We start from the raw sequence: 11,819 nt of genomic DNA on the forward strand, positions 1-11,819 counted from the left end.
CTTTTCATGCACAAGAATATATTTCTATTGTGCTATCTAGGAAAGTATAGATTGAAATATTATTTCCTTTAATTGTATGGGATTGGTTTAGAACAATGTAACATACACTTTGTCACGAGAATAGAGCTTTACTGCGTTGCGAGAATATGTGTGCACATTATCATCCAGCTTGTTTATTGTGCTTCTTGTTGATTCTTTTTTTGGTTGACGTTCAGAGAAGATTGTTATTCGATTTATTTTGTCATGTTACCATAGGGTTAGTCTCTTTACGCCCCTCGGAAATTGTCTTTACGCTAAATTAGCAGCTTCTTAGATTCAAGTTTTTTCTGCTCATGTGCTCATTGATTCCTTCTGTGCTGCAATTATACCCCCGTGGTATTCTCTTTGTACCAATGAACTGATGGCCCCTATTTAAACCATGGTGATGAGTTAGTTACTAAGAATTTGACAGGTAGTTTAGGCTATTAGTGGTCCTGGTGGTAGTATTTAGTACCGGTAAGCCTTAACTTGTTGTTATGTTGTTTTAAATATGACTGGTTGGTATTGTGTGGTCCTGTTATTTGAGAGCATGCCATGTAATTTCCATCCTAGTGCTGCATTGTTTGTATATTTCCCGTGTCTATTACTACTTACATGGAAGTATCGTGCCTAGAAGTGAATGTATTATACTTTATAAAATACCTATCAGTATGTAGTTACCGCTATAGAGTTGTGTATGTATAGAGCTTGCTATTGTAGTCTACATTGTTCCACTTGACAACATATATACTTTGTTTACACTGATCTGACCTTGTGTGCATGGAATTCTTTTGGAAGTGATGAGTAACCCTGTCAATGGGACTTGCTCTGTTTACAGTACTTTTTTTCGAGAAACGCAAAGGACCTTTGCGTCTTATTTCATTGAAAAGATAGGGTTTTTACAAGCCTCCTAGGAGGTGGGTTACAAAGGAGTCTAAGAGAATTCTAATGGACGTCCCATGTCGTCGGCGGGGCATATCGAAGGCCTAAGGCACCGGCTTTAGCCCAAAGGGACACTTCTTCCTTGATCTTGATCATCGGGTTATTGATAAAGGGGAGTGCCCTCAAAACACACACTCATTTTGGTGTTTCTAGAGCATCCAAGGCATTAGCGGTGCGTCGACCCGAGACCCTTGCAGAGGTGTTTGGGCGTTGCAAGATTTGCACTCGATAGCCAGGTGAAGATGGATTCGTCGGTGCCCTGCGGCGGCAAGATAGGCGCAGCCAGGCCAAAGCATCATACCAGATTTGCTTGGTGAATGGGCATTTGATGAGCAAGTGGCGCATGGTTTTAGGCGCTTGGTCACATAGTAGGCATCGAGGATGGTGTTGCGAGGCCTCTTCTAGCAAGCCTGTAGGTTGTTTAACGGTGGTCTTGGAAGGCAAGCCGGTGGAGGAATTTGACGCGTGGGGGCACCCGGGTCTTTGAGATGTGTTCCCAAGCCGGGCAAGTCATTGAGCCTTGGAATGTGGAGAGGTGGGCGGAGCGAGCGGAGTAGCTGCCATTAGATGTCCATTTCCAGGATTAGCTTGTGTGCGGGCGCTGGTTAGCTGTGCGCCCTCGATTTTGTGACATGGCATCAGGTCTTGTCCAATCTCGCGCAGGCAAAGGATATCGTGAACGTCGCGAGCCCGGTTGTGCCCGAACAGGCCATGCGTTTACGGTACTATTGGTGTCAAAATGCATGTTGTTATGCATCTGACGCACCTCATGTTTGTTGATTTGAGATTAGGAATAGACTTTATACCTATAAGGAGCTTTTTAAGTTCTCTACCTATATGTAATGGAAATCAGCTATTAGCCTTTTATTCAGTTTCTATGTAGTCTGTTCCGTCAGTTTCTTGATTCTCAAATATTAACTGAACAAATTGGGCATTGCTATAGTGTGGAGCTGATCTGGGCTAGATCCAAGTGTCAAAGTTGGGTTGCCTTTTTGTGCTTCAACACAATGCTGCATAAGATGAATTCGATCTGCATAATTGATGCCTCTGTTGCTGCCCTAAAACTGTTGCCTAATTGTTGCCTTGGAAATCGTTTCTAGCAATATTAATTTCTTGTCTTAATGAGAATTTCATACTCACTTGTACTTGTGATATTTTGGAGGTTAATCTGTTTTTGTTTGTTGTCGTTATGGACGAGCTGAGCTTCTTCAACTTTGTGGTAGTCATTGGAGTACATGGAGCAGCGGTTGGGTGTTGTGGCATTAGAGAAGGGGGAGTTGTAGGCGATGCGATGCAGCAGCGGCAACACGAGAAGAAGTGGAGCTGGAGCGCGCCTCGTCTTCCACTCCATGGTGTAGGTGAGTATCTACTACTCCCATTGTCGCCTCTACATGCTCTATGATAGTGCATATTTATACGGCTTAGGAAAAGTTGATTAAACGGTACGCCTAGGCTGGTATGCCTAGTATTGATTGTTGTGGTCGATGACATCATTTAGGTTTATTATGGTAGCTACAGGCTCTCTTGGTTATGGATATAATGGCTAGTATCTCGTTAAATATTGACTTGCTATGATTGAGTCTATAATATTAGGTTTGTGATCTGCGATTCTTTGGTTATTAGCATAATTTCTCTTTTTTATTTGCCAAATTAAGAGGCCATGATGGCCTTCACCGCTTGAAATTATTAGTGTTTTATTTGTCAGTGATACTATACACTACTTACACAACATCAACAATACTCATAGTTAGTCATGATATGCTAACAAATGAGAGCAAAATGTATCTCTTTGAATTTCTGATAGCATGCAGGTACTTGCAGTTTCTTGCCATGCATTTTCCGTTGCTCCTTTTGTCGCAAGGATCATGTTTGGTCTAGAAGGCTAAAATTATTTTAGCTATTGGCCGTGGTAAAATACGAAGCTGTAACTATTTTCGACTAGCTGGAAGTGCTTTCAACTTGGTGCGCTTGCGACCAATATCTATAGTGGCAGCTTATTGAACACATTGCATTGAAGGTGGCTAATAAATTAGATGTTACTTTGTAGTTGCGTACTGACCAATAGAGAAGACATGCCATGATATATAATTCTTTCATTTGTTGTATGTTGAATGAAGAGTTGACTATTAATTGATTGTTTTGTGATGGATTGATAGATTCTCTGCCCCTTTCTTCTTTTAGAATGTCTCTAAGCTATGCATGGACCAGTAGTAGAGTGGAGTGAGAATGACTTTTATATGGTCCATATGATGAACTTGTGCACCAGGCTTATTACCCGTAGTATTACCTATATGCATTTGAAGTTTTGAACTCTGTCTATCACTTGTCCGTTAGTCGTTTAGAAACATGGTTTATCCGTACTAGTATCCATAGTTTTGACGGAGTTCTTTTTTTTCACAACCAAAACTTCCATTCCTGATTTTTTGTTTAGCAACATAGATTCCAGCCTCATAGTTTCGTGGATAGTTTCATTGTTACCAGCGCAACGTTTTAGTTGTAGGAGAGCTTAGCATGACTAATGTTTGGAGAGTATAATCAACAGTTTGCAACTAAATGATGATTTTATTTGAAAATTGAAACATATGCTCTTGGGTGTGGCTGATGGCTGCGTATCATTTATTTTCTCGTGGTGATTCCTGGATTTGCGTCTAGTAGTGCTAGTGTATAATTGTGTGAGTTGCTATATCTTGTTTTATCTATATATATTATGCCAAACTATGGTTATGATGCAACAGGTTGTACCTCCTTAGAAATGTCTGCTAAGTGGCACCTATCTTTGCATGATGGTCTTGGAGGTGCCCTCCAAGATGGTAGCTAGTTAAGTAAGTCTGGAATATTTCAATGAAGTTGTTTTCCTGTAGTATAAACGTTGCCTTCTTTTGATTGATAAATAGAAGAATATATAAGGGTATCTTGATTGTTGTGTTTGATTTAGAAACTAATATTCTACGCAGAGAGAATATTATTGTTGACACTAGTTGTTGTCACTTGTTCATTTACTTAGATGCTACTAACAATTGAGTGAATTAGTTTCAGCTCAACCCAGATTTTGATTTAACTTGGGCTTGACCTAAGTTTGAGTTGTTATTCAATAGCTGATTTTGGTATTTGCTATCTTGTCAGTGGTTGCACTTGTTGGAGCTAAACTGGACTTGAATGATCCAAGCGGTTATGCTCTATCTTGTCCATAGATTTCAAACTGTTTTTTTGCTAGTAATACTCCAACATCTCCTATGCAAGAATTTTTATCCTTGTTGATTACAATATTAGAATTTCACCATCATTGTATTTTTTATGTATGGTCCCTTCTAATGATGGTAAACTACAGTTTGATAATAAGCCATAAATACATGTTTTCCTGTTAGTTTGATGAAGTATTAGTGATAGTAGGATAATGTAAGTTTTGACTAGCCATGCATACATGTTTTCCTGTTAGTAGCATAAAAGTACACATCTTGCATGTTCTGTGATTTTGCCTGATGCTTGTTCCAAAATTGGATGCCATGTCCTAATCGTCAAGGACAAGGAGGTATAGACACGTGTCTTGTATCGGCTTGATTTGAAGGCAAGCTGGTCTTGGTGAGTGCGTCGTCTGCTTGTATCAGTGGTGGGTTTGAGTGGGCTTAGTCCCGTGGTGTCTTGTTGTATGGTTTTCGCCCGGTTTTCTCCTAAAAACGGTGCACTTTCTCCTTAATTAATGGTTGAGGCAAAGCTTTTGCCTCCGTTTCAAAAAAAAGGAGGTATAGACTACTATAGTTTTTACCATATGTTTTCTAATTTCGTATTTGTGGACTTTGTCTCTCTTCTCACGTATATGACGTATTTTTCTTGTCTGTTGTCATGCAGGTGACGTACGAGCCGCCGAGCCTTGTTCAACCAACCAATGCTAGTCGAGGTGACCTTTGGAGGGGTACTGCTGGGCATCAACTCTTTCATGGCGACCGCCGTGAAGGGAGAAGTGGATCGGAGGTGGCTAGGATGGAGTGGGCCATGGCCGCTGGCTCCCTTTGGCCGGTTAGGTACCGGTGAGCTTTAGGTGGACTAATCTGTGGGTCCTCCTTATCTCTTTGCTCCGGGCGATAAGGCGGGCGGCCGGGAAGGTTCTCGTTCCTCGCTCCGCCGCGGCCAAGTCTGGCGGTTCCCTCGCCCTCCGCCGGCCACTTCGGCGGCGGGAGGGTGGGGGAACCCTGGTGCTTCGGTCTCGGCGTGTAGATAGTAGGAGTGTGTCGGGCGCCGCGGCTCGGATGGGGACGATGGTGGCGCGTCGGCGAATAAGGTGGCCTCGATTCTCCTCTTCTCGTTGCTCTTCCTTGGGAGGGCGGCGAGGAATCGACGGGCTTTTCGTGTCTAGCTGTGGTCGGTGAGGCGGCGGCGGTGACCACGGTATGGACTTTTGTCCTCCGGCTTCATCCCTGCCACGGCGATGTCCGCTCCCTCGTCTCCGTGAAGCTGGTGAGGTTGGCTCCGAGTTCGGGAGCTGTACAGGAGCGGGCTTAGGTCTTGCGGAAGCTCGCCGGCGATGACATCAAAGAAGATGGTGGCTTCTACTTCAGCGCGTAGGGCCTTCGTGGCCCCTTTCTTGGAGGACTTCCGGCTGCTGGCCTTTGCAAAGCTCCCCGGAGCGATGATGGCGGCGGCGTGTCTCCAGTGCGCGGTGTTGGCAGCGGCGGCTGTCTTTCCCCTAGTTTTTCTTGTATTTTTCTTGTTTGTTGGGGGTGTCTGTACCGGTGTATTTTCTTAATAGATCTGGGTCTTGCATAAAAAAAAAAATACTGTGGGTCCTCGATGCGTGGCCTGGATCATTTCATCTTAGGTTATCAGTGCTAGATCAATTGTCCTAGAGCATCTATCTTATGTTGCCAGTTATATTTTGCTAATTGTTTTGCGGTTTGTGTTTGTCTCCATAAGACAAACCACATGGTCACATTTTGTGTTACACGGTGTTGAATGGCATGAGCTAAACTGTGGTTGAATTCTAAATTTAAAATAGCACAAAAGTTGAGATTCTTCTGCAGATTATTATTTATAATTCTGAGAGAAACATCAAATTTCCTGTCAAAAATTCCTTACATTAGGTGGTCTAGTGGCCTGGCTACAAGCATGGTTCGCAGCAAGTTAACTTGAATCTTCCGCATTTTCTTTGTTCCATCCGAAAATAAATTGAAAAGGTCCATTTTTCAATATTTTTCAAGGTAAATACTCAAATGAAGTTCTAGAATAAAGCGTCTAAAATCTTTCAAAAATAAGGTTGGTTTTCATGTTGACAGTTGATGTTTACCACGTAACCAGGTTTCTACGAAAATGATCAACCAATCTGTATGGAGATTATTATCGGCCTGAGGCAACTTCAGTGGGTGACACGATGCTGCAAGCAAGACCTACGCAAACGTTGACGATGACGCCTGTGTCCGCAACTCATTGGCACTTCCGCTGGCCAGATTAATGAGGGATCCAATGGATACTTGCATTGAGTTGTCTCTTAGGAAAAAGAGATACAATAGTCTGTTTGCATGTTCTGTAGTTAAGATTACCTTTCCAGTTCCCCGTGCTACCACCAGCCAGCTCCACAATCAGTGGAATCAATTGGACTGATTTTCGATGGAGCAATTAAAGGGCCCCACAAATTTTTTTTATCGAAAAAATGCATCATTCACCACGGGGCATTGTATTGATTAACAAGATCCACACCCAATTCAGCGACCCGTGGGACACTTCATCTGAACCGATCCATCATATGCATCGCCTCCGGCTAGTACCTCCCACTCTCTGTTTCAACCTCCATTAGCTCTATATATACACGTTACTAAGCACACACCGCGTGCGGATTTCGCGTGTGACTATGACTTAGACTTTGACTTTGTCGAGGAGAGAAGAGGAGATGGAGCACTATGCCGGTCAACTTGGGCGTGAGGGCGAGGCTTGGTCCATTCATCTCAATCTATTAGTCGAGCGGCGCGTCGTTCGTCAGCGGCCGCCGGCCGGAGACCATGAGACCATGAGGTATGTATGTATGTTCTTTGGCTTGGTTTGGCCCCTTGCGGATCTCTTCTGGTAGCATGCATAGGCTTGGTTCCTTCTGTGTGCACCCCTTGGAACTCGATTGGTTTTGCTTTCTAATCCATCCATCCACGCATTGCTAGCAGCAGGAGACGACGCGGGAGTTGTCGAGCTCCCATCTCCCTACCCTGTTTCATGCTTCAATGGCACCGACCGCCACACAGTGATGTGTGGGAATAATTCTATGGCACATTTGTCAGAACACACCACCTGGCTAAAAAGGGAAAACTTTCTACTTTGTCTTCAAAACTAGTCCACAGGGCAAAAGTGTAAAACTTTCCGTCTTAGGCTGATGGTGTGTCCTGGCAAATGTGTCTAAAATTGTAATGGTACCTGGCAAATACATAATCGTGCAGTGTATTTCAGCAAATACCAGAAAATAACGGTATCATGTAGCAAATTTTCCCTTATTTTTATAATTCCTTTTACAGTAGCATTTCTAGCTTGTTCAGATGTGGTGAAGGAGCGCATGCAAGCCTGGTCGCGGTGTGCATAGGGCTTCGAGAGGGTGAGTGCGGAGCATGACGGTGCCGTAGCTGGCGGCCATGTCGACGTCTTCATCCCCAACCCTTTTCCGATCGAAGCGCTGGATGAGCGTGCCAAGAACCAGGCCCAAGATCAGCCAAGCGGGAGTAAGGGTTTTACCTCATTGAGGGCACCGAACACAGGTAAATCTCGCCTTATGTTCGTTTGGTATCCGATGTCTTGTGCTAACATGAAGGAGTGAGTCATTCCTAAGCCCCTCATGGTGGGCATTGCAGAGGAGCCCCGTCGACAATGAGCATTGTAAGCTTGCTGCCAGAGAAGAAGGATACAAGCACTCGCCTCGCCACGCTGCCATCCACAAACTTCACCTACATCTGCATCAACAAGTACAACACATAGGACCTAGCTGCTGGGAGAACACATAGAAGATGCGGTGAAACCGCTACCAGCTACCTACCATCCACCGCCGAGCTCGACCAGCAACCCCGCTATCTCAAGGCGACGCCTCCAACAAGGGAGTGCCGCCGCCCAAACCGAAGATTTGAGTTTTCATCCGAGATAGGTAGGTCATGGATGAAGGGAATAGACCTCTTTGTCGCCTTCAAGAAGGAGAACAACGCCGACAACATCGTCGACGTAGTGATCGCCACCGTCGGCTAAGAGTTCCCTCCAGTCGAGAGCCCCTCTTCCGGCCGCACCCACCAACCACAAGAACAAGATCCGTGGCCAGGGAGGTGAGGCGAGCAAAGCGGGGAGGATCAACCATCTTCAACAAATGCCAGAGGCCCAACAACCATTATTCTCATACTTGAATGAATAACCGTCTTGCATTAAACAAGATCCAGATATAATGTTCATGCTCAACGCGGGTACAAAATAACAATTATTTAGGCTTAAAACTAATCCCGAAGGTAGATGTAGAGGAAGTGTTCCGACAGCGATCACATTGACCTTGGATCCATTTCCAACACGTATCGTCACTTCATCTTTCAGTAGTCTTCGTTTATTCTTTAGTTCCTGTTTCGAGTTACAAATATGAGCAACCGAACCAGTATCAAATACCCAGTACTAGAACGAGAACCAGTGAGATAAACATCTATAACATGTATTTACAGACTGTTTTGTTTTGACAGATTCTGCCTTTTATTTCGCATTGCCTGTTTTGCTATGTTTGATGGATTTCTTTGTTCCATTAACTTTCAGTAGCTTTATGCAATGTCCAGAAGTGTTAAGAATAATTATGTCACCTCTGAATATGTGAATTTTTGATTATGCACTAACCCACTAATGAGTTTGTTTTGAGTTTGGTGTGGAGGAAGTTTTCAAGGATCAAGAGAGGAGGATGATACAATATGATCAAGGAGAGTGAAAACTCTAAGCTTGGGGATGCCCCCGTGGTTCATCCCTGCATATTTCAAGAAGACTCAAGCGTCTAAGCTTGGGGATGCCCAAGGCATCCCCTTCTTCATCGACAACTTATCAGGTCACCTCTAGTGAAACTATATTTTTATTCCGTCACATCTTATGTGCTTTACTTGAAGCATCTTTATGTTTTCATTTTCGTTTTGTTTGAATAAAATTGGATCCTAGCATTCATTGTGTGAGAGAGAGACACGCTCCGCTGTTGCATATGAACACATATGTTCTTAGCTTTATTCTTAATGTTCATGGCGAAGGTTGAAGTGAAATGACTACTCTAGATGGGAACGTATGAAGTGAAATGACTTTGAAAGATGTGAAGGTGAAGGTGACATGGTTGACTTGGTGAATTTTAATGAAAACTGATGATTGGGTTTGATTGAATTTCAAGAAGGAGAACAACGCCGACAACATCGTCGACGTAGTGACCGCCACCGTTGGCTAAGAGTTCCCTCCAGTCGAGAGCCCCTCTTCCGGCCGCACCCACCAACCACAAGAACAAGATCCGTGGCCAGGGAGGTGAGGCGAGCAAAGCGGGGAGGATCAACCATCTTCAACAAATGCCAGAGGCCCAACAGGGTGGCCTCCGCATCGCGCCCCCGCCCACCGCCCACACGACCGAGGGCCACGGTCAACAGCACCCAATGCTCCGCCACCCGCCGCCAGGTCTCCGCCATCTAGTGATGCCGCCCTAGCTTCCATGGTCCCCGACCTGGGCGCAACAAGCAGCACCTCGCCTTCGGCCATCGAAGCACCGGCGAGGCCGAGCGGAGGGTGAGAGGGAGGAGGGCCACGTCGTCGAGCTACCAGATGTAGGGGGCACCCCCACCCCACCTCGTGCGGAGGCTTGCCCGCCGCACCAGGGGTCCCCGTCGCCCCCATCACTTGCTATGTCAGACTTCGCCGACAACAGTCACAGGAGGTGGCGAGGAGAAGGAGGGAGGGTGGGGGTATATCTAACTTTTTGGTCACTTCAATACTTTCATGGCGAGTAAATAAAATTTATTCATCCGAGGGATATTTCTTGAAGGTGTTTCTCCTACATGATTTTATACTAGTAAACTACACGTGTTTTGCACGTATATACTTGTTTTATTATGCGCAAGATACCATCTTACCTTATTAAGCCATGAAAACAAAAATACTTATGGTTTCAGAAGTTGGGTACAACATTTGGCAGACTTAGAAATAAATATCTCTGGTGTTTAGAAATATTAACAACGTTAATTATAGAAAATACTTTTGTACTTACACGCGTCCACTCTCCTCTAACTATGTATCTTTAGTTTCAGCTTGACTGTCGACCTTTGCAATTCTATTTTTGTATTTTCACATTTCTCGTACTACTATAACTATCCATGAACAATGATGTGTTCTTCCATTCCACGTTTATATGTACTCCATACATCCATATTTACACAACACACATCTATTACCAAATTTAAGTTTTACCATTTGACCAATAAAATATGGAAAAATTTGCCACATGACACCGTTATTTTTTTATGTTTGCTGAAACACACCGCTCGATTGTGTCTTTGCCAGATATTATTATAATTCTATGGCACATTTGTCAGAACACACCACCTGGCTAAAAAGGGAAAGCTTTCTACTTTGTCTTCAAAACCAGTCCACAGGCAAAAGTGCAAAACTTTCCGTCTTAGGCTGGTGGTGTGTCCTGGTAAATGTGTCACAAAATTGTAATGGTACCTGGCAAATACATAATCGTGCGGTGTGTTTCAGCAAATACCAGAAAATAACCGGTGTCATGTAGCAAATTTTCCATTATTTTTATAATTCCTTTTACAGTAGCATTTCTAGCTTGTTCAGATATGGTGAAGGAGGGCATGCAAGCCTGGTCGCGGTGTGCATAGGGCTTCGAGAGGGTGAGTCTTGAGCATGACGGTGCCAGAGCTGGCGGCCATGTCGACGTCTTCATCCCCAACCCTTTTCCAGTAGAAGCACTGGATGAGCGTGCCAAGAACCAGGCCCATGGTCCTCATGGCGAGGCTCTCCCCGGGGCACTTGCGGCGGCCCATCCCGAAGGATATCATGAGCTTCCCGTCCGCGGCGCCGTGCTCGAACCTCTCTCGGCTTCGAACTCGTTCGGCGCCGGGCCCCACGTGGCCGGGTCGCGGTTGATGACGTGTGCGTTGACGAGCACGATGGTGCCCGCGGCGACGTCGTAGCCGTGGAGCTTGCAGTCGGCGGCGGCCTCGTGCGGCAGCAGCAACGGCGCGGCGGGGCGCAGGCGGAGCGTCTCGGTGATGACGCAGTGGAGGTAGGGGAGGTGGGGCAGGTCGGTCTTGTCGAGGAGGCGGCCGGGGTCGGCGCCGAGGCGCGCGTCGATCTCGGCCTGCGCCTTGTTGAGCACCGCCGGGTGGTTGAGCAGGAGCGCCATGGCCCATTCGGTCGTGGTGGACGTCGTCTCTGTCCCGACGCCCAGAAGATTCTGCGATCCAAATTAACAAGATTAAATTAGTACCGGATGAGCGGTGGTAGAGCTTGAGAATGGAAGCATGGGTTGTGCCTTGTGCGTGCGAGACTCACGGCGACGAGGGCGGCGATGAAAGTGTCCGTGTACATCTCCGGCTCTGACTTGTGCAGCGTGAGCATGACGCCGAATGCCTCAGCGGCATCTTCCAGCTGCAGCTTCCGCCGTTCTGCGTCGATGTGGCGTTCCTCCGGCTGACCGCGTCCGCCAGCTGGCGACGAAAAGCAGAAAGGGGTAGCTAGCGCGCGTGCGTGCATATGCAGGAGCGGACCGACTCACGCGAGACGCGACGGATCCTTCTTCTCTCGGGACCAGATCGTCAAGCCACATCGGTGGACCACCTCCCGTGGCGATGCAATGCAAAGCACAACTGACATCGCTTCTCCTTTCAATTTTCTTCTCC

General features: G+C 45.8%; 1 pseudogene; it reads right to left on the reverse strand.

Annotated features, from left to right (window-relative positions):
* Positions 1 to 10,126: 10,126 nt before the first annotated feature.
* On the reverse strand, positions 10,127 to 11,540 carry LOC127328966 (cytochrome P450 81Q32-like; annotated as a pseudogene).
* Between the last annotated feature and the right edge of the window lie 279 nt (positions 11,541 to 11,819).

This window comes from Lolium perenne, chromosome 2, assembly GCF_019359855.2.
Source record: "Lolium perenne isolate Kyuss_39 chromosome 2, Kyuss_2.0, whole genome shotgun sequence".
Lineage (NCBI taxonomy): Eukaryota > Viridiplantae > Streptophyta > Magnoliopsida > Poales > Poaceae > Lolium > Lolium perenne.